This window comes from Trichoplusia ni, chromosome 6 (assembly GCF_003590095.1).
Source record: "Trichoplusia ni isolate ovarian cell line Hi5 chromosome 6, tn1, whole genome shotgun sequence".
In the NCBI taxonomy this organism is placed as follows: domain Eukaryota; kingdom Metazoa; phylum Arthropoda; class Insecta; order Lepidoptera; family Noctuidae; genus Trichoplusia; species Trichoplusia ni.
The window spans coordinates 14,131,351-14,154,455 of NC_039483.1; the positions used below are offsets into that span (position 1 = coordinate 14,131,351).

The window sequence follows — 23,105 nt, forward strand, 5'->3', positions numbered from 1 at the left end:
ATTATTATTTTCGTAAATTCTTGATGAGAAATCTCGCAAGAGTTTGTCTGACCCCAATTCTAGACAAGAAATAAAAAGTTTTTGTAGTCGATAGGTAGCTGTGCACGTTTTGTATTCGCTACAAGAAAAAGAGAACAATGCCGAAAGCCGTATCGATACATTACGTTTCCGATAGAAGCCATACTGTAGGCACAAACGTATTTGATCGATACTCCGCGTGGAAACTGGAAGGAATAACGATAGACTAGTAATCGAATTAAAACTTGTCATATTATTTTTATTAACACTTCACTTCAGTACATTTCGTTTTGGCGGGAAACATTTACCAAAGTAATAAATAGTGTTTTGTTAATCGTTAAAATATTATTTTATTATCTTAGGTATATTGTTATGGAAAGGAAATAAAAAATTACAATTAAGTAGGAGAAAAGTACGTGTTCAAGCACTTAGTGATTTACTTAGTTGCTAGCTAACTAGGTTAAGATAAATTGTTTCTAGATTAGAAAACAGAAATCGTGGTGTTTCCTGCTGATCATTTGAACTCGAAAAAGACTAGATATAATTTAAAATCAGCTTCGTGCGAGTCAGCACTTAATCCATGTCTAATTTAATTATTTTGCTTAGTTCCGTCAAAACAAAGAGGGTGTGGTGTGTCCATTACATTTACACATTTATTTACATTGTAGAGGCGCCGGTTTACCCTAGTGTCGGCCTATTTTCATTACAACAGACGGCACACAAACACCCCTTTTAATAAAGCTGACGCGTAACAAATTACAAAGATAGAACCTATTTTCGTAGCAACCAACTTTAAATTCTTCGATTGTTTATTCGGCTAAATTAAAACAATTCAATTCTGAAAGTATTTGACATTGACTCATCGTTTACATCTCGGACGTTTTATTTTCTATTTCGGTCCACCTTGACAAGACTTAATAATTTTAGATTCATTTTAAATACACTCATCTGATACTTTTATTATTTCTTAGCCATCTTTTTACACTACTGGATACGCATAGATAGTAGGACACTGTGATGATCGAGATATATTTTATTAATAAAGTTTGCCTAAACAGGAGACGTGGAATTCTGGTAACCATCCAATCTGTTTTAAAGGACACATGGAAAGGGTCTTGAACTGTCATCATTGTTTATTTTCATGTCGAGCAACGTCATGCTTGCGTTAAAGTTTTGTCGTATCTAGGCCAGTTACATAGGTGTCAATGTTTGTCGGTCGGAAACGCCGCGGCCATCGGGTGGCATTGGCGTTGTATGAGCGTGAACGGTGACGTCCAGAAAAATGTGGCGCAAGTAGCCAATTAACATGTGGGATAGTGTGGGGCCGGCGTCTCGGCGCCTCTATAAATATCACGATTTGTGTCCGCGCCCTCCCCGCGAACCGAACGCTGAGCAGCCGCCGCAGCCGCGCCGCCGTCTCCGACCGGCACCGTGGACCGCAATAATAATACCCACATAGCATGAATCCCAATATCAGCCACTTGACGTCACAAAATGCTCTTTAAATATTCCTTGTTCGACATTACATTAAAAAATGAAACCCTTGAGAAAACCTCATCCAAATTTTTGGGATATAATATATGGCAAGAGTATCTTAGAAAATATTCGCAATTTTTTAAGAGTTAATATTAAAAAAAATTTCAGAAGAAAAAACTTGGCACATCTAAAGTCAAACATGACAATACTTTACGACTAGCGATCGTAAAGTGGGCTAAATAAATATATTTATCCCGGAAGCATAGTACGTGATCCTGGGTCGTCTTGCTATGAGCAGCGTCATCAGGCGTGCCTCGAGCGAACAGAACGACAAGCGCGGACGCACTGATCGCTCTATTTTTGTCTACTCAACAGTTGAATAACCTCCAATCAGCTATTCGCACTTGCCTACGAATCTGACTAAAACAGCGACCATCGCTCATCTAAATGTAGTTATGATTGACTATTAGTTTACATCTGGGCATCACACATGATTGCACATTATACTGTCTGTAACTTAAGACGAGTCCATTTCATTCTGTCGAGGATTTCCGCACAGAAGAAAGGTAACTTCCTTTTAGTAATAAACTACATGCCTACATGCATGGAGGATGGAACGGCGATGGATAGCTTTCAGTAGTTTTATGAATCACATTACTTTGATAGTCTTTCTCCGAAAGCGGATGTACGAAGAATGAACATTCATATCCAATGTATCTTGCTTGTATCAGACTTAATTCCAAAGAAACTCAATTCAATTGTCTCTTACAGAACTCTGAATAACTCATTTCATCACTTTTCCACGCACTGCGAAGGAGGAAAGTTCAAACTTCTCCCTCGGACAACGGTTACGTTATAGTTTGCAGCATTGGGGAATTGCCAAATTATCCAGACCATTTCTGGACACAATTTACACTTTAAATGGCTAAGAACTATTCAGTTCAGAAAATTATTATGTTAGGATCAAATAAGTAGGGCGTACTTTCACCCCACTATGTGAGGTAAAGAGTTGAGCATAATTAGTGGGAAAACGTGGGTTCTTATTGGTAATTGCCAACAACTACATATTGGGTATATTTTTGCAATAATATCTATTTGTGTCTATTTCAACTTTGAATAAGAAATGGCACCACAAGAATCGATAAAAGAGGGCTTTATATATTTATTATTATATGTACATATATTACAATCTTATTCCACACTCAATTCATTTCGTATAAACAGAGGAATCGGTAGCAAATTTGGAAAGGTTGAAAGGTCTTTGCTCTGTGTGCGACTAGTGGGACAAGTAATAATATTTCGAGTGGGCAGTAACTAAAACGTACGTTGTACACGTTTACATACACATACACTTTAGCACGTATCGAGTTTTAAAGATTTTCATTTTTAGGAATAATTTTTGGACCATATGTTCTATGCATAAATGAATATTTCGATATTACCACGAAATAAGTAATAGAATTTAGCTAAAAAAAATCACAAGTTGTAAAAAAAGAAAAGAAGTGAAACGTGCCTCCTGTTAATCAAGGTTTAATTTATGTAACTGAAATCTTCAGTAAAGTATTTTAACGAGCTCGTTTAGTTATTTCACTTAATTAAAATGTTGGCGTAGAGGAATTAAATGCCAGTTGCATGGGTCACTTGACGAAATTATACGATGTTTCGAAATCGATGAAGGCCAGATAAAGGAGCCAATTATATTTCTGAAAATGTTTCAATTACTCTTGCTTTGTTAACATATTTTACGAAACCGCGTAATTAAGTCGTTTAAAGTAAACAGAGATTATTCATTATGAAATATAGCATTATTAAGTCTGCAAAAAGAAAGATATAAATTATCAGTTTCAGCTGTTTTAACTTGTTTTTACAAATCATCGTAAACTGAATTAACAGTTTTAATAATAAAGGCATTCACTAGATTTACATATCTACATTTTATGCATATGAGTAGCTGGCACTACAGCTTTTATGTATATAAAGCAATTGCAGCATTATAAAATTATAGCAAGCTGGGCTAGTTCCATAGTATTCCACGCCTATTCGCTAACATCCCATTGAATAAGTAATTCTTGACAATTTATTACTTGTCTACTGCAAACATATAAAGGAAACTTTATGACTAGCTCTCCATGTAGACTTTAATATTAATTTTAGTGCTGAAGACGAGTCTGGGCTAGGCTGATTTTAACTTGTGTGTGATGAAGCAAGCAATATTATTTCGGCCACATCAGGCCACATGGCTTTAGTTACGACTGTTCTTCTAGCTCAGGAGTCATAAAAGTAGATGTATTACCGACCGTGGATACCAGAACACAATTACTAGATAAACATATTTAATATACTGTAACAGAGATAAAAAGTCCTACCTTTAAAAGAATATGGCACAAGCATTAATAATTAATACTACTCTTGAAAATATATAGTTACATTACAGATTTTTGAACTTTGCGTAAAATTAAATTTATGTGCTCGATAATTTGTTAAATTTATTGTGTAATTATCAAAAATGTTAAATTTTGCTTTAAAGCCTTTTATTTCTGATCTTTTTAGTGTACATTTAATCTTAAGCGGCAGTTTATTGACACATACTAAGCAGAAATATGACGCACTAAAGCATACTGTATATTTTTGCTGTAACTTTACAATTTGGCAAAGAGTCTAGAACTTGTACCAATGAACGTATCAAGAATAGAACATAATTCCATAAGACTGACTCAGAGTCGTTGTCTATAATTTTATAAGATCGTTAAAGCTGAAAACAATATGTCAATAGTTATAATATAAAATACCTATAGATCTTATATGGAAAATGAAAAGACACGTCCGATTTTTTTCCGCAAGTTGAGAGCTCTGAGAGCCGCATGTAATCCAAAAGGAATAGGTTAAGACATCAGGTTTGATTTATGTAATGTGTTGCTATGCTTTGGAGAATACTTTCGACTATATGGAAATGGAATCACACTCTAACACATAATTTTAGATGCTACAAAAGGCAATTTCCTTAGATTTGCAACGCGTAGCGTAGCGTCTGCTAATCTGTTAAGGATAAAACTTGTGGAAATAACTTACGTAGTTTTATCTTCAAACGGCCATTAAGTTATTAGGCAGAACCATTAACGTCGGTTGTTTGGCGAATGTAATTAGCTTGTTTAACCTCAACTGCAGGCAAAAAGGTTCTGCGCATGCTTATGATAATATGCAAATTATATGACTCCTCCAGTACCTATTTATCTTGTTTTTTTTTCGGTATGCCTGTTTACTTCCTTTGTTAATCAGTTGTTAACGTAGCTTACAATTTTTTAGATAGGTTAATCTATTATACAATACGAATTATAAAAAGGTGGAACGAAATATTATCTTGCTTTTAGTGTTCACGCTAGTGATTTCACGTCTGCCGTCTGTGTACTACAGTTTACGCGTTTTTTGTGTATTTTACTTGCCTGAATAGAGGCCGACGGTCGAATTTTGATTCAGATTATAACGGAAGTATTCAAGACAAGTTAACAATATCGGAAATCTGATACTGTGGATGTAATATTACCAAGAATTGAGCCAAGGCTAGACGGATAAATCTGTCTCGATAGTCCACCTATTTCTGTAGCGAAAATTAATCGTTTTCTTGATTACATTTCATCGGAACTATTACACGGTTATTTAAATGGATATGAAATAACCGGGAGGGATCATTCGTGCAATGAAGCTCATAAACAATTTAATTTTGAAATTTGTAGCCGGAGTAGTGCCGTTCGAATAGGTACTAATCATATAAATAGCTCTTTAAAGATTTGTACCATCTACTAAAATAGACTGAGGCTTCGATTGTTTCTTTTGTTGCGCAGACGACAAGCTTCGTTGCCCTGAAATCTACCTTTAGAACGTGACCTTTTCTTTATTTATTTCTGGAAAGTAGGACCGTAGGTCAAGCGTTGAACACTGAGGCAAAACTTAGTGGACTGTGATTAACTGAAAATGCTACCAGTATCAGGTAAAGGAATGAAAAATAGTTCGTATCCTTCGTATCGTTATTATTTTTGCCTACTCATTTAAGGATAAATACCATTTAAAAAAGATTTTTCACGCTGAAGGTAAAGTCTCCGTTTATGTAGCGTATTTTCGAATTTTCGAACTGAATTTAACTTACTTAGATTTTTCTATAGCTGGCGTTAACGCTGCATATACATTGCAGTATTTGTAGCAAAAAGTCAAACAGAAAAGCAATGGAACTTAAAACATTATACATATTTTTCGTTTGGAAACTGTTACATTGTAATTGCGCCAAAAATGTGGTTGTGAGCAGAAAAAGTGTACATACATAAGTTTACAGAAAAAATAAACAGTACAAACTACGCCAACATTGGTATGATTCTGACCTATCCTACAATGTTTCAAACCCAAATGCATATAGCTAGGTCTCTATTAAATTAATTAATAGTAATTAATTATCTAATCCAAGGAACCCTACCATGTGCACCAAATCACAACAAATAAAATGTAGTGTCAATTCTCAGACAGAACACTTCAGCTTGGACATAAGCCAGATAAACAGGATTAGTAGCATGTGGCCATACTGAACATATATAAAAATATTTAATTAAAGTTATAATGCTGCAATCGTTTAAAACATTTCACAATATTTCCATTGGACATTATTTTATGTTACTTGTTTTAAAGTATTTGTAATAGCATGTTTAATTCTATAACACTTTTGTGGAAATCATTCTATGCCAATAGCTAATATAATTTAAGCTACACACAACTACTAAGTAAAGTCTACCGTGTTATCTTCATAGTACCCTTATCAGACACTTCAATATGGCATTGTAAAGTTCTTATCAGTTGTAAGTAAATAAATAAACAGATGAACATTAAATCAATATGTAAGATAACAATGTAAATAACAACAGAGTTTATCAAAACAATTTAGATGGGGGAGTGAACTGTGAATCATTGTGAAGATATTTTTAGAATTGAATGTTATTCGGAACCCCTATAGCCATAAAGAATAATCAGTAATTTCTTAACTAGATTGTCTATTTGGGTTTAAAGGGCCATGTGTTACACTTACCCCTGCTTTGCAAAAGGCCAGTGAACAGGTAATCAAGTAAAGTTTATCAAGTATCAAACCTAAAGTACATCTATCACACAGAGTATTGATCTGCCGTTTTGAGAACACAATAAATTGGTAATTTAAATAAAATTCAATGTATGATGTGGATATCCTGGTAAATATTCAGATATCATCCAATTTTTTATCAGTATTGCTGTAATTCATTGAATACCAATGTTGTTTTGTTTGTATATTACTAAATTCAGAAAAGAATGAGTGATGTTCTTATACAATGTCTTTATAAAGGTGAGTTATGCTATTATAAATTGAGACATCATGACAAAGATTATTTATAGTGTTATTTACTTACAACAATATGCTTTAATTAAATGGATGCATTAAATAATAGTTAATTTATTATTTTATCTTATTCTACTCTCTTATTTTACTTTTATCTATCTCAATTCCAAAATGTGGATGCACTAATTAAAAAATAAGTTATTGTATTGGGAAAGTTTAATCTAGGTCAGACAATCTGCAGGATGCTCACAGACAACTACAGACCTAGTTTTGTTTTTATAATTAGACTTGAGAAAACCGGAATACAACTGATTTATTGAGGAATGTATAAGAATTAATCTAATGCAGGAAATAAGAACTGTTTTAATGTTTCAGTTCAACATAATGTATATTATTTTTATACATCACTGAATTTACTACATACATTTATTTTTATTCCAATAAGGTTAGCCAATAAGGAAATTTTATGTGATTGTACAGGAAATTCAATATTTTCCTGCAAAATAACATTACTTATAGAGGAAAAAAGTCATACTTAATTTTAGCTCTAGCTACTCATAGCTAGCTCTATGCATATTTTATTTCAGTTAAATCTCATACTATGACTTCACTGTTTTTAGGTCTAAACCAATAAATTTAATACATATTTAGAATATTTCAGTGGACTAAATAGTCATGTTTTATATATTTTTACATTAACTTGTACAAAATGAAGCTGAAAAAATAATAATTTGGTTATTTGTTTCTATGGTGGTTGTTTGTTTATTGGTTACATGGAGCTTAATAATTATTAGCCTTTTGGGAACATGGGATGACATGCTCTAAAATACTCATACGAGGCACTTTTCAGTCATACCTCTTAATCAAACTAATGTGAACCAGAATAGAACTAAATAGGGATCTCATCATTGTGTTTGGAACCAATGTATCTCTGTTTATAATTTAACTTCACATTCACTGACCTATTTCTAAAACAATATGTTTTTAGAATAGATTTTCCTTAATATTGAACCGTAAGGCGATCGCATTAAAGACCGTGGAATGGTCAGATGAATCATGCTGCTAAAGTTTACAGCAGTGGGTAATGCCTGCTGATGTCATGCAAGCACCCAAGCCACCGAGTCCCTCCACCCGGCTGCGGCCCGACGACTTGCGCAAGTACTACACTTCCAAGAACTTTAAAATAACATATGCTCCGGTCATACAAAAAGAAAGGAATGCTCCACCACATGAAGAAATCACCGAGTGCCTTTTAAAGTTCATATTCTTATGTAATATTTCCAGTTTGGACACATTTCTAACTGGGTTCTTATAGATACACGCAAATATAACTAGAACATCACATGGAAATCAAAGAATTATGCGTAGGAGGCATAAATACCTTTATTTTATGTGTAATCCAATATCCAGAAGAAAGTCGCAGTCCTATTTACACACGAGTACACTGTCATTCATGAAAAATAACACACCATCACAATGTAGCACTGCACAAATTTTCACTTAAAATTATATTTTTATGTGAAAATATCACATAATGCGCCATTTTCGCAATAAACCCGAAGGACAGCAATCGGCAATCGCTGCCATCTTTTTTGTCAAATGTCTAAAAACTAAATATAGCGCTTGGAACGAACTCTGGTGTTATTTTTAGAAAATACAATGAAACTTTTTTAACAAAACTACTAACGACATCTTTTTAAAGCGAGCGCTGGGGAGCGAGTAAACACAAGATGGCGTTCTGAACTGCTTCGAATCGCTAATGCTATTGCCAACTAGATGGCAGTAACAGTCACATTATTAGGCTACAAGGCGATACATTCATAGATTAATATGTATGTATTTGGTCACATGCATGGACTAGAAATTAAAACCAAAACCAGTTAAAACGAAAACTTAAAAAAAATATATTGACCTTATGACGTAAAAAATATTTACGAATTTTATTTAATGTCGGAGTATCTCATTTAACACAGAAGAGTAAATTATAATTCTAAACTTTATCATACTGACCGATACTGAGACTGTGCATCATTTAGATAGCTCAACTTCTGCATATTTCAAAGAACAGTTTTTAACTTTCAACACCGATCCTTTTTAAAGCATCGAAGCATTTTTGTACCTACACTACACACCTCTAAACTTCATAAGTTCAAGTTGTGTAGGGGTACTTGATACAAATAAGGATTCCAAACAAAAGAATGACAGCACACTTAACAAGGTATATACCTACCAAACAATATCTCTTCATCTTTGGTAAAGCCGTTGATTGTTGGAGGCGGAGATTGTAAAATTGTGTCTCGTTACGTTATACGACCAAAATCCGGGTGACGTCATGTTGACAGACACATCCTCTTACTTTTGAGTTCAAATGTGTTATGTGTGCCTTTGTAAACTCTTATCAACTACTTTTACAGAACAATATCTAGAATATTTACATTCAAGGCTATAAGAAAAGCTACTCCATCTATGCGACACCTAGCTTCAGCTTCTGGAACAGATTCTTCAATGCAGAGAATTTCGGTATATTCTAACCATGAATCACTTCAAGATTCTCGTTGGCAGAGGCACTAAGGTTTTTTTTAAATATTTCAGGGTATTGAATTTAATCGATGACAAGGGCATGCTGATTGGATAATTGGATATGTCAGACTTCTATCGACTACACAACCCCAAACCTCTTCTACTGCTTAAGATAGAGTCACCTCAACAGGGGCGTTAAGCCGTCATCACTGATTACCGGGAAGAATTTTAGTTATAAGTTCCGCGTTCTCTAGCCAGAAAAATGTGGAGTAACCCGGATTGGAGACAACGACCAATTGATTACCTATCAGTAGATAAGCATTCAATAAAAGCGTATAGTTACTTAAAGTTATTTCGGTAGGGAAATACCATGCAGAGAAGTTTATGCTCATCCTGACCCTAATGCTACGACTACTAAATTTAGAAGCAGTGACCCCCGAGCTGGTTTCAAAGGCTTTCCAATTTCAGAGAGTAGGAACACGTTCCGCGGTTCGTGATGTATCGAGTTAGTCATGACTTCCTTTTTCTACACTTCCTTCCGCAACAGCTGAAGTAGAGCGTCCGAAATATTTCAGACTTTGAAATACTTTCGAAGAATTTAAATATATAAGTAGTTATTTAAGTATTTTAAAAACCAGTACCAGTCATCTGGCCTTCCGTATTTAAAGTAATTACGTATTATGATTGTAAGTTCCGTCTTGATAGATTTAGTTGTTAAGCAGTTACCAAACTGATAGTGAACTAAAACGTATGTGTAATCATGTTATAAGTTCGGGCAACAATAACTATTATCGAACCACGTAACCCCAACTTTCTTCCCCGTTCCAGGCTGCCACACAATCGGCGCTCAATCAATACATACAAACACAATATGATATAAAACAATAATACGTTTGTCTGTACCTACGTATTTTAGGCTTATTAGGCTCTCTCACCGAAGCCGATCTGAAAGGAGTTAAAATTCGTGACAAAAACGCTCTGCTCAACAAAGGATTTCTATAACTTAACAACAGTAAAAGTAGCCCAGGTACTTTCACTTAGATTTGCAGGTTTTACGACTATATGATTGCACAATTCATTGCTGATTCATAAAATTAATGCGTTTAGAAAAAAATTTGTCTGAACAGAATAAGAGTAGACAAAGCCGCGGGGCGACAGCTAGTAACTAATATGTATATAACGTAACGTGTGCGTCACGACGTGTGCTAGCGACTTGTTTGCGTGTAGTTAGCGCTCGGAGGGACGGTGAAAGTGGTTACGTAATGATGCAGCCCGACTGCGCCTGCGCAGCGCTGCTGCAACTCGAAACCGCTTGGGTAAAAGGAACATAATATTAACACCTAATATAACTATCCGTATGTAGCTTATGTATATGTACGCTTCTACGAACGAGAGCAATTTTATTATTCTTTCTGTATCTAATCTTATTGTAAGTCTGCTCACGAGTGCCATCCCTCTTAAAGGTGTAATAAATTGAATCAAGGATCCTTAGCACATGTTCAGTTTTCAATCGTTTTTCATGTCTATGTAGACGTGTATAAAATATCTGACGATGAATTTGAAAATGCAATAAGATAAAAAGTAATTTATCAGCCAAACAGGAAGATAAATTGAGAGCCGCTTAATTATAAATCTGTGATACATACGCATAATTAACCATACTTTTTTCTCTCGGTTTTTGTAGTGTTATTGACATCTTTAACATAAATCAATAAAACTTTTAATGTACGAAAAATTAATCTATGTTTAAATATTAGATATGTGTCCAACATCATAACTTTTACCCAGCTAATTATCCATGAATAAATTGTATACCTAATTTTAACAAAAAAACCGAATGATTAAAATTAATTTAATAACCAGAGCAATGGTACTGAGTTACGTATGTTAATAGAGTCGTTTGTTGTAATACTTTCTGATGATGAATAGAAATGATTTTTCTAATGTTAATGCCTATGATCAATACATAATTCACAATTTATTGGAAAAAGTCATGAAATTGGCCTTCTTCTGATGATTTTCTGCAATTAAGATTGAACTGTATCTAGTTGAAAATATTACAATTTAACTAAAATATAGTTATAATAAAAAGATATGAATTGTCCAATTTATGTCTGTAACGTGTTGTGTCGTGTAACGTCCAAATTATAAACGTTTTGATTTTGTTGTTCATTTACTCTGAAACAAAACAGAATGGTTACCGGATTCAACATGGTCATCTTCTCGAAAGTAGAGTACCTAATGTGAACTATTATATCATCATTCCGTACACTTGCATTGACCTTCTTCTTCTTTGCAGTAGTTAACTAGTCTCATAATTCGTGCCATATCGTTAAGATTGGACGACTGACAAGGATTTTGCCGAGGTTGAGAGCAGTAATTGACAACGCGGACGCTGGTACTTATAGTTTATAGGTAAAGTGGACGTACTAAACTCTTAGCAGGTAAATGTGAGAGCAAGAGCCAATATAACAGCCTTAAAGTCTATTCCTAAGCACCTACTTATTGTTCTTATGACGATACTGAAGGTGAGCATGAGTCTGCCTTCTAGTGTCCACACTACATTTTCATCTACATTATAATGTAGGTTACCTTGCATTATAAACAGTTCTATATGCAGCATTGACCTAAAATAATCTATGAAATGTGCAAGAGGATTTTTTGCTGTCCAATATCACTTAACTTCGAAACAAAAAAGTAGCCGTGCTTACTTTTCCACTCAATTTTAATAACCAAATAGTAATTATGCAAATAAACAGCACATTCGAAACTACATTCTGCAAGCTTCATAAAAACAAGTGCCGGTTACATCTAAGTTTACGTCTGCGGTTACGTTGATGTTCGCCGAGCAGTGAGCGGTAGTGACGCCACTGACGATCAACTTAATGCCTCTCATTTATTAGTTAGCAAAAACCGTGGCAGCAAACAATATCAGCAACAAGAGCATTGATGTAACAGCTGTTGCGCCGCGCAGGGGGACGATACTTTTCTCTCGAGTTTCTCCGGCGGCGCGCGCGCAGTCGAACCTCCGCCGCGGAAAAACACGCGCGTCTTTACTCTTCGCGTTAATCTTACTTCACGCTCAAGCAACTTATGAGCGAAATTATAGGATTATATTAAGAAATTTGTGTGAAAACCCCAGTTATAAAAGCGAGCATTGTGTTTGTGTAATTGATAGGTCGATAGAAAGTTGGTTAACTTGTTGCCTGGGTGAACAAACGTTTAACACGGTATATTACAAGTGGTGCACCGGAGCCGGTGGACTAACTGTAAGGTTTGTTGCATTCATTGTTTACGCTATAACAATTCCGGTTCTATGTAATTAACAATAAAAAGTATTGATACCTTAAATTTTCCCGATTTTTGATATAATTCTTTAAAGTTGGACTGAAATGAAATAAAATGCGACATTTCAATAAAAGTAAAACATTACAGCACGCAGTCAGTAAGGTTAACGGATAGAGCAATAAAGTAGAGAAAACTTTAAGTCATTAAATAGATAAGACTGAAACGTATGTTTATTTCTAAGATATGTTTATTTTCTAGAATTTTTCTTACCCTATTCAAGGCTGCATAGTCATAGAAATGCCATACAAAGAATGGTACCTACAACTGTTGCGATCTTTTGTACTTACAATAAAGAAAAATATTTCTGGAATATAACATATGTACACAGGTGGAAAATCTTTCGTAAAAAAATAATGGATGCCTTTATTCCTGAAAACAATATTGAAAAGTATGGAACACAAACATCTTTTATTAGTTCTCATTCTCTTGAGTATTCAATAAAAATGGCATATGTATGCCCTTTTTATTATACAAAGCGAGCGTATGTTATGTAATATATAATACAAATAAGCCTACATAATAGCCTAAATCCTTAAAAAACATAATTCGTCTCTGACAAAGTAACAGATAATCATGATTTTGGTTGTGGTCTTCTAACCAAGCTCACACTTGTTCTTATGTCTTTAGAGGTCAATGACAATTAAGGCTATATTTGACGGGTAAAGTGAAATCAAGCATCCTTACAAAGATTTCTATTAAACAAATAAGTAAGGTAAATCAAATGGCAAGACTTCGTTAAAAAGCTATTCTCAAATACTAAAACTGTTCTAAATAAACAATAATTAAACCAAATTGGTGTCAAACCATTAGGTAAATATTAAATTGACACCGATTTGATTTGTGTTAAATACTTCCGAGGAACGCTTTCTTTTTAATAAAATGTTTCGTAGATCAAGCGCTCGTGATACTTAAGTACCGTGCTGCAGTACCCTGTATAATTGTTTAATTGTACGGAGAGCACGTGAAAAGATGCTATCTTGATATAACAACTTAGGTTTTTATTCCTCGGTATATAATGTTAACTTTTTTACTGATTGTGATGTGAGCCATCGGAGCATTGTAAAAGAGTTATTAGGATTTCTTATCCTTCCCCACACAATATGATAAAAATAAGTTTAAAGGGATGAAAGATCTCCAGTTTAACAAAGGGAGAAGTGAGAACCACTCCAGGGGTGAGGATACCCTGGCATCACATAAAATATGGAGTATATGAGCCCCCTTTCCATAGCTAAAGAACCGGTACCGTATGGACTCGCGACGCAGAGCGTTCCGTAAAAATAGGCTAGATAAATAAATCGGACAACTCTTATATTTATTTGTAACACCAACATATTTATTTTTATAACAACTTTCGTGGGTGGATTCATAATTATGTTTGATAAATCACGGGATTTTATCTACTAGTCTAATTTTGGACGTAATCCTTAATCATGACCTGGCCCTGACCGTAACAAACGGTAGCAAAAATACATCATCTGCAAAATATTTCAACTGTTATATTCAAGGTATATCAGAATGCTGACGGACAGGAAGACAGACGGAACAACAGGGACGTTTCCTCTGTGGGGGAATTCTGAAAAGAAGTGAAATTTGCCTCAAAACTATAAACCTGAAACTAAAAATTGACTTCACAGTACTTATAGTACATATACCCTCTATTTCTTAAGTGACAATCGTAGTTAGAACAATCAATCACTAAGTGCTAACCGGCTAAGGTCCCACGGCACCGATACCTGTCGCCAGTCTGTTTTTTTCATCTGTTTTTTTGGGTTCTCTTTGCCATAATTGTCTTGTCTTTAATACTAGTCACGAAGTTTTATGGGTAACAAATACACCATAATAACCTTTAAGCGTGTGTTATACTTTCTTAAACATTACGTTATAGTCATGAGTTAGTTTGAGCAATTAGACGAAAGTATGTTTTATGCACCGTTATGTGCAATACGCAATGTATTGGAACGGACCGGGAAAAGTAACAAATATAGTGTACATAATTATACACTTTCTGACAATTCAGGTAATTTATTAGTAAATATATATATATGATTTTTAAACAATTATTAGTAGCCTTATTAAATATCAAAATAAAAACTAAATTCTGCAATACTTATCGAGTTTGAGTACTAGTACTTCTAGAAAGTGTAGAGTCACGGGAAGGTGACAAGACAACTTACAAATACGTAAACTAAACTACTGAATAATTATGTCACCCAGCAAATATTGCACAAGCCTTGATCCCACTATGAAAAGGATATGAGGAAACTGTGGTCTTGTACCATTTGGTTTGTCCATGCGACACCAAATGGATACTTTAAGTGCCAAGCGTTTGCTCAACACGATTTGTATGTATTCAGGTTAGAAAGGAGCATTCGTGCATAGAAGGCAACATGTGGGACCGACCGCGACGGTCCTATAAACACATTATTGATACTTTTTTAAATAGGTGTTTCCAGGAGAATACTCAAATTTCTTTAGAACAATGGTTGTTACCTCTATTGCAGTAATGTCCCACATTGTATGTAACACTAGTGTGTAACTAACATTACTCATTCGCGCCTGGTTATGTAAGCCCTTAGCAAAGTGACATAAACAATATGAAACGGTAATATTTATCTCTCGCTTGACATAAGTCACACATTTACTTAGCGAGTTACAACGCATGAACCTATAGATACGTTTCTTGCCATACAACACAATACACCCAAAAAAAGGGTTACATATTCGAATGCACAGCGTAAAACAATTCGTGTTGCCGTTCACCGAATGCCGATATGATGAAACCCAGTATACGTGATATATTTATCAATCAGGCTGTAGATTTACGAAAGTCTAGCGCGCACCGCCACCGCCGCCGCGCCGAGGTAACGGTCGACAGAGCGCGACACTCATAGGCGTGTGTTTAATAATGTTAATTCTATGCTACTGTTCATAAGTCAAGTGATTTCAATTTCATATGGACCAATCATAGTTACAAAATTTGTCTGCAGTTTTAAGCTTTAACTTCAGTAATTAAACTTTCAACTTCGGGCTTAACGCAGCAGTTAACGTGAGTGTTTATGCCCAAAGATCAGCGTCGCTCTAACGACGGAATACCCACGATTGTCCTACTAACCTTCACATTACTTCCTCTGTAATACACGTTATTAATCTCCACTAAACGTAACACACGCTATTAGTGTCAAGCGTGTCATTATGGATCTAATAGCACCGTCAACATTTAATTTAACCTTGGCGTAGCCAACCAACTAAACACTAATTCTGATCGTCCTCCTGACTGGCCAGTTGTATTTGGAACCAAGCACCTATTATAATCTAATTTAAGCAAAACAAACAACATTCCTATGTATCCGAACAATAAATCTCGAAGATAAATTAAAAATAGATAAATTAACTACTAATTCGGGATTTGTATGCGTGATACATATTGCTATTGTATTGATAACCACATCAATTTAATGTCAAACATTCGGCGAAGGTTTTAAGTGGTGTTACAACCTCCTTTTAATAATGTGACATTATCAAGTGTACTGTATTTCGTAGGAGCAAGGTTGTCTGGAGCATTCATTTGAATGGTTTTTCCGAATTGATTTGACACTGACGTAAAGAATCCTGTGCACCATTCGCTTTTAAACTGCTTTTTCGCTTTTTCAATTCATATCACTAATTTACTCATTTGTGCAACTGAAGTGTCGTGTTAGAAAATATAGCACAATTTCCTCGCTTGCTAGTAATTATGCATCATAATTTATGTGACACGTAAATAACACTTTTATATGTTCAAAACAACGAAAATAAGCATATTGTTGAGAATGCAGTGCAGTTTTATGTTCGTATTTATGAGTGACGCACAGTTCACATCTAGTTTTACCTTTTTCATGCCTGTATAAACGTAATTAAGTATACGACTTAATTTACGACAATTTTACGGGAAGCGGGTATTTTAATTAGTTTCCGGTAGATAACAGTCTTAAAATTCGCAAATAATTTCACTTGCACCTTTAGATCTATAAACTATTGAAGTGTAATAAATTACGACTACGACATGTCAAATTTAACCGATCCCTGAAATTAAACAAAAACAGCAGATAGGTCAATTGAGTCGAATACAAACAAATGAGCATTGTACGGATGGCGTGTTGCACCAAACTCACTGTGAGCGAAGTGTATTGGGTTCGATCTCCTCGTAAAACAAGCATTTGTGTAACCCTCGAATAGTTGTCCTTTGTCTTTGTTCATGTGATTTGAATGTTTGTGAAACTCTCTGCGATACAAGGATTAAATGCTTTATTTAGTGCGGGATGCGTATTTTAATGTAATGTAAATGTATACCTACCTAATAATTTGGGATGTAACCGAGTGGTAGAGTGTACGTAGATGGACCGGGCCCCAAATCCGTTATTTACAATTGCCCATGAATGAATGTAAATTGTATTAAATTTGACACTATTCGTATTCTTCTTAGTGTTTTGCCAACACATCGGAGATACATTGTATTGACAGTGAGTGTTTCGCCCTGTACTGAATTTCCAATTTGTAAATAGCAGAATTGTAGCCCAGATCCTTTCTTTTCTTTAAAGAAAAAGTAAATCAATTAAGTATTAAGTAAAAAGTATCATTTTTTCGTTTATAACCTAATATTCTACGAAGATTTAATAAAAGGATTCACTAAAAAGACTTCTGAAAGCATCATCAAGCGAATTTAACGTTTAATTATACATTCTATTTTTACTTAAAAAGGAATGAAATGAAGTTAAACAATAACGAACCTCATTAGTTCGATACACAGTAGCTTTTCAAATAACAGCTAACGATGTTATTTCGACAGTAGCACGGACAGTACACTCATTTATTTTCTCAAAACCTTCGACGTCTTTGATTAAGTAAGTTTTCTGAATCATCAGTCATTGCAAACATTACGAAACAGCTTTCCACGTTACTTTGAAAACACTTTCTAAACCAAATGTTGTGCGCAATAATAATATTCCATATTTATGATTTATTAGACAATGTAACGCATATTTTTTTCCTTCATTTGTAATCACGGTACGTCATGTTGGTGTGGTTGCGATACAACGAGGTATGATATGAATTAAAGAGATATTAACTCGCGAATGTGAATGAGAAATATGTCAATAGAATAGTTTGTTTTATTGTAGAACTGTAATAGACGCAACTCAAGAAAAACATATACGTCTTCTTACTCAATTTTTTCATATTATAACAGCCATTATTCTCGTTCAATTAAAAACACACACATTATCAATTAAGCTTTTAATGATTTTTTTTTATTTTTTGTTTCCATTTACATAAAAAACCAACTAGAAATACTTGCCTATTTAAAGCTATAATTACGACACTCCGTTTGATAGATATAAACGCGTTGATGTCTTTTCTATGCAGTGCATTTATATCGCGTTATCTAATTAACGTATTAGTTATCCGTTGGAATTATATTGTTTAGTATTTGACCAGGGCCCCAATTCTGCTATTTGCAACGGCCGATCAATGAATGAATGAATGAATGAAATTTGGCTTAAAATGTCAATTTTCGTATTCTCTTAAGCATTTTTCTATACGATAATTGGAAATTCAGTGCAGGACGATATACTCAAGGTCAATACAATTATCTTCCAATTATTGTATTGGCTAAATACTTAAGAGAATAGGAATAATTTCAAATTTAATCCTATTGCCATTCATTCATCGGCCATTGTAAAATAGCAGAATCGGGGCCCAGTGGATAAGTAGCATTTTTAAACTACTATTAAATATGTAGACGAAATCATGGATACAAAATGGTTTGGTTTCAATTAAGTGAATATGAAACCTTGAGAAAATATTAAAAAGCTATTCCGGTAAACAGTTTACACTAATATTAGTGCTTTAAATACGTATTTAAGTAATCTTGAACCGTAACAGCAAGCAATATATCTCTTTATTTACAGCCCTTTAAATAAACCTACATTTTATAGCAAAGTTTATATTAATGACACTTTAAAACGAGTTTTTAATTATGTACATGTATGAATAGCAGATAATAAATGTCTTGGAAAATAACTTGTTTATTTTTTTGCTTTTGCCAAAAGTGTGTGACAAGTTTTTTTATGGAAGTCGCCTTGTAGGTACCTACCTTAAAATGTTAACTATAAATACAATATTTCGCTTACAAATATATCCAATCAAAATTCTTTCATGTTAAAATATTTTCAATGCCACTTAACTTAATCAATATTAACAGAATAAACTTTCGAAGAGAGTAATTTACGCGCTTTTTAAGTGCCTTATATATTTGATAGGTTTTTTTATAAAGATTACTATCAAAGAATGTAAAGCAATGGATATTTTACACATTTCTCGAGAGTGGATATAAAAGTAAATTGAATTACTCGAACACCGGTGCTTGCATCTGATGACTTGCAATATTCTTTGTCATAATTTCGGCTTTCTTCCAAATATGAAATTAAGTGACCTTAATAATTTTGTGTATTCACGAAAACCATTTCATTTCCTAAAGTCAAGTAAGATTTTTATGTCTTGTATTTTGCTAACACATGTTAATACTTATACACCGTGATTTTTTAGTCGTCTTACAAAAGCAGCCCAGTTCGTGTATCCAATGACTAGAACACGTTCATGATAAAAAAAAATAATGAACACAAAATTAAGATTTATGAACTTCTTATCGAATCTCCACAGCCAATTTTACTGCTTATACTGTAAAATTTATACATTTTTTATTCAATACACATAAAGCCAACAAAGGAATTTTACCTTTGCTGTAAATATAGAATCGCTAACAGACAGTGAGCTAGCGTGGTATTCAATGCTCAAATCTGAAGAAGCCTGGGCGTAGCCTGTTCCCAGCAATGGGACCAGCCGTATACAGGCTGGTATTGTTGTTACAAAAAGGTGTTAAAGTAGTAATAGCACCTACTAGCCTATTCTTATCAACATTTTTTTTCTTATTATCCAACTTTACGCTAACATCCTAGTATATGCATTTTATAACATCTGTAACTTGTTTTAGCGTCTGGGAGCTTATTGAATTCTATAGAGCCCAGTTTAAACTTGAAAGCGAGAACTGTTGGGTCAGTGGCGCAACCGTTATTTGCTGTCATTATATCATCGGTAAACGAACACAGCGGAAGTGCCTTCGGGTTAGTTCGGATGACTGGTCACAGTAAACAAATGAAAAAAACGAAGTACCGGATATTCTAGCAATAAACCACCTCTTAAAGTACATTAGAACGCCGAAAATTGCTGAATAATTGCCGAAAAATTTTGTATGCCCATAAGGCGGTATATAGCTGATCTATTTAATAAATTAAGACCAGAGACCCTTCTGCTATTTACAATAGCCGATGAATTAATGGCAATTGGATTCTCTTAAGCATTTTTCTAATACAGTGATTGGAAATTCATAATATTGACCGTGCGTGATCCGCCCCGTACCGAAATTTCGACATATTGTGTTAGAATAATACGAATAATGCTAATTTAATCCAATTTCCATTCATTCATCGGCCAGCGTAAATAGCAGAATTGGGGCCCTGTATTACGTACAAACTTATGACCCTCAATAAATATATCGAATTGAATTATTCGGAATAAGAATTAGAAAGGAGAGCTTTAGTTCCAAGGGTTAATTATTTAAGAAAATATATTTATAAAATATATACAAAAAGGTTTAAACGGCAATGAAAAACATGAACATGTCACATTCCATTTTACCAATAATTATAATTAATGTAAGAATATTGTGAAGCATAGGTAATCAATTAAAAACCAGACCAGTAAAACGGAAACCATGTGTAAATGGAAAGATTCAAACTTGCCAAACTGCACTTGACAGATAAACAAGATTAAAGTTTTTTTGCTTACATTTGAAGATTTCTTCATTATACATGACTTAGCACACTTCAAGTAACATCATAGTAGATAATGACCAAAATGCAATTGAACACCTATTTTATTGCAAGTATAGATTACCTAGAATAACAAAAGTTGACGTGCGTTCCGGGCACTGGTTCTAATAAACATAATTAAACCTTGACATAATTATCTCAATACCCAATCATTTCATTAAGTTATTCACCACCGCTATTTATACCATCAATGCATGTTGAGAATTACCTATAAAGAGGCCACCAAGTGTGCAATCTTTAACTCTTTCTGATAATGCAGGAATCATTTTGGAAGCTTAGAAGTTTTCAGAAATTAGTCAATTTTATAAATGCCTGAGGGTGCATCATTTTTTTATGGACAACTCTGCCTTTTTACTCGTAGAACGCTTATTAGCTTCGAAGAATAATCAAGGAGATTGAATTTATGTCTAGAGAATGACGTTACTGCGTAGCGTAGCGTCAATAATTATTTTGTTTTTTTTTTTCATTTAGTTAGGATACATCTCTTTATATGCTTAATAAAAAGAAGTGCATTTTACTTCATTTAATACACTGTGGAACACTTACAGCTTTTGTATGTACGTACTGACTAGATTATTGTGATTTTGTTATGTCTTCTTTACAGTATCTACTTAACATATTTAAATGTAGAAAGTAGAGTTGGAACAAAGAACTTTGACGTCAATATTGTATGTATAAACCATGCCGGTCTTTATGTGCTACCTTGTAATATAATAAGCTTTATCATATGTACCTTACCACTAACTTCTTGTAAATACACTAAAATCAGACAGACTGAGAGAGAATTAAAAGTGCACTCATGTATTGTGTCAATGCCGTATGCATCGGTCTTTCGACTTTCACTAATTGAAACTAAGGAATGGCCAGCACTCGAAAAGCTTAAATCGTGTGATTAAATCGAGTCGTGCAAAGACCATAACCACGTTCGTTTGATAATGATACCACTCTCGCGTACTAACACAGCGTTGTATTTTGATCCTTGTGATGATATCGAATGTTTTGATTGTGTGGCTGTGTCCGAACTGGCTCGAGGTCGTGGCGAGATGTATTTGAGTGAAAGTTGTGATAAGTCCACGCCGCGCCACCGGTCACTATCCCAAGTCTGTGTTCATTCGTTTTGTTCGACATGATCGCTTATGCATGACCTTTTAATTTCGAGGCGTGGGTAGAAACTAATCAGTTGCTTCAAAGTGGATCGTGTGACTAAATTCTTTCATTATCTATGCAAGTTTTTCTCTATTTATCACTGTTTTTTTTTTGTGAATGACTGATTAGCTTTGAATGCTCACGTGACTGATAATGGGAAAAATATCTAAACTACGAGTTTTGTCTTTCATGATTATTACCATGTTTAGTTTATAAATATTAGCTTTGCTAATATTTATAAACTAAACATGGTATAGTACAGAACTGATTTGCTCAATTTAAGCTTGAATACCTACAATGGTAATAGAAGCTATTATGGTCAAGACAGCCGGTCAGGGTTAGACCTCTAAACACCGCTTGAAGGGCTAACTTAGAACTCTCAGCTATAGTTCTTAAAATACAATTTGTTATCTATTTATTTAAGTCGTTTGGTACAAATCGGAAAGTTTTCTTTTCGTAGTTAAGTTGAGATGTTTATTATATTGTTTTTTAGCTTAACAAATTTTACGATGAAAACATTTTTAAAACAACTACGACTTGTACTATCCATTGTACGTACTACTTACATTGATTGTAACGAACTTGTTATTTATCTTTATGTTGACTAAAATGTTGCAAAAATTATTTCTTTCTTTGCGGTGAAATTATGGTAAATCTTGCAAACTTACTTATACGCTGCAGTTTTATTTTTTATTCGAATCAGATATACTCTTATGAATTCATAATTAAGCATGCCAGGTCAGGTCATAGTTAAGGCTAAATCATTGTTATTCATATGTAGATATTTTATTAACTACTTAACATAAAAGTTGCATCAAAATACAAATTGAAAATTATAAATTTAAACATTTCAAGAAAATATACGTCTGACTATTCACTTAATATTTTTAATTTCTTCAAACCAGGCTGCAGATGTTTGTTAAAACGAAATATTTTTCATAAATTTGCTCAGGTAAATATAAATTTAATTTTTAATTTCGGTCATGGCATAGCGTCGCATATTAAACAAGAACTCTTCTCTTTACACTTTGGAAAGTTTGGACGGTGTTCCCTAAATTATAGGCTTTTTAGATTTCTGGTTTAAGTAAAAATACTCTGCCTACAATCCACTTCTGTTATACAATAGTGTTAATATTCAAAAAACCTCTTAAGACCATAAAACTTCCTTTTAATGCAACAACAGAACATCACAAGAGAAGAAACGTGAGAAACAAATAAATAGTTCGCTTTACAGCTTATGTCTACACAAAAAAATAAGACTTCTCACAAAGATAACCCTCCTACAAGTAGCATTGTTAACTTAAAGAGCTAATAAAGAAGCGACT

The 23,105-nt window shown here is 34.0% G+C and overlaps 2 protein-coding genes across 5 annotated transcripts in view; one reads left to right on the forward strand and one right to left on the reverse strand.

Annotated features, from left to right (window-relative positions):
* Positions 1 to 8,457, reverse strand: part of LOC113495041 — a 38,558-nt gene extending 30,101 nt beyond the window's left edge. For all 3 annotated transcript variants that reach the window (XM_026873614.1, XM_026873613.1, XM_026873612.1), the window contains exon 1: positions 8,223 to 8,457. The gene's annotated coding sequence lies outside the window, so the exon portion shown is untranslated. The remainder of the gene's footprint in view (positions 1 to 8,222) is intronic.
* A 3,248-nt stretch (positions 8,458 to 11,705) lies between these two features.
* Positions 11,706 to 23,105, forward strand: part of LOC113495043 — a 30,133-nt gene continuing 18,733 nt past the window's right edge. Inside the window, exon 1 of one of the 2 annotated variants that reach the window (XM_026873618.1) lies at positions 11,706 to 12,635. The gene's annotated coding sequence lies outside the window, so the exon portion shown is untranslated. The remainder of the gene's footprint in view (positions 12,636 to 23,105) is intronic. The other variant, XM_026873619.1, reaches the window with a different exon arrangement.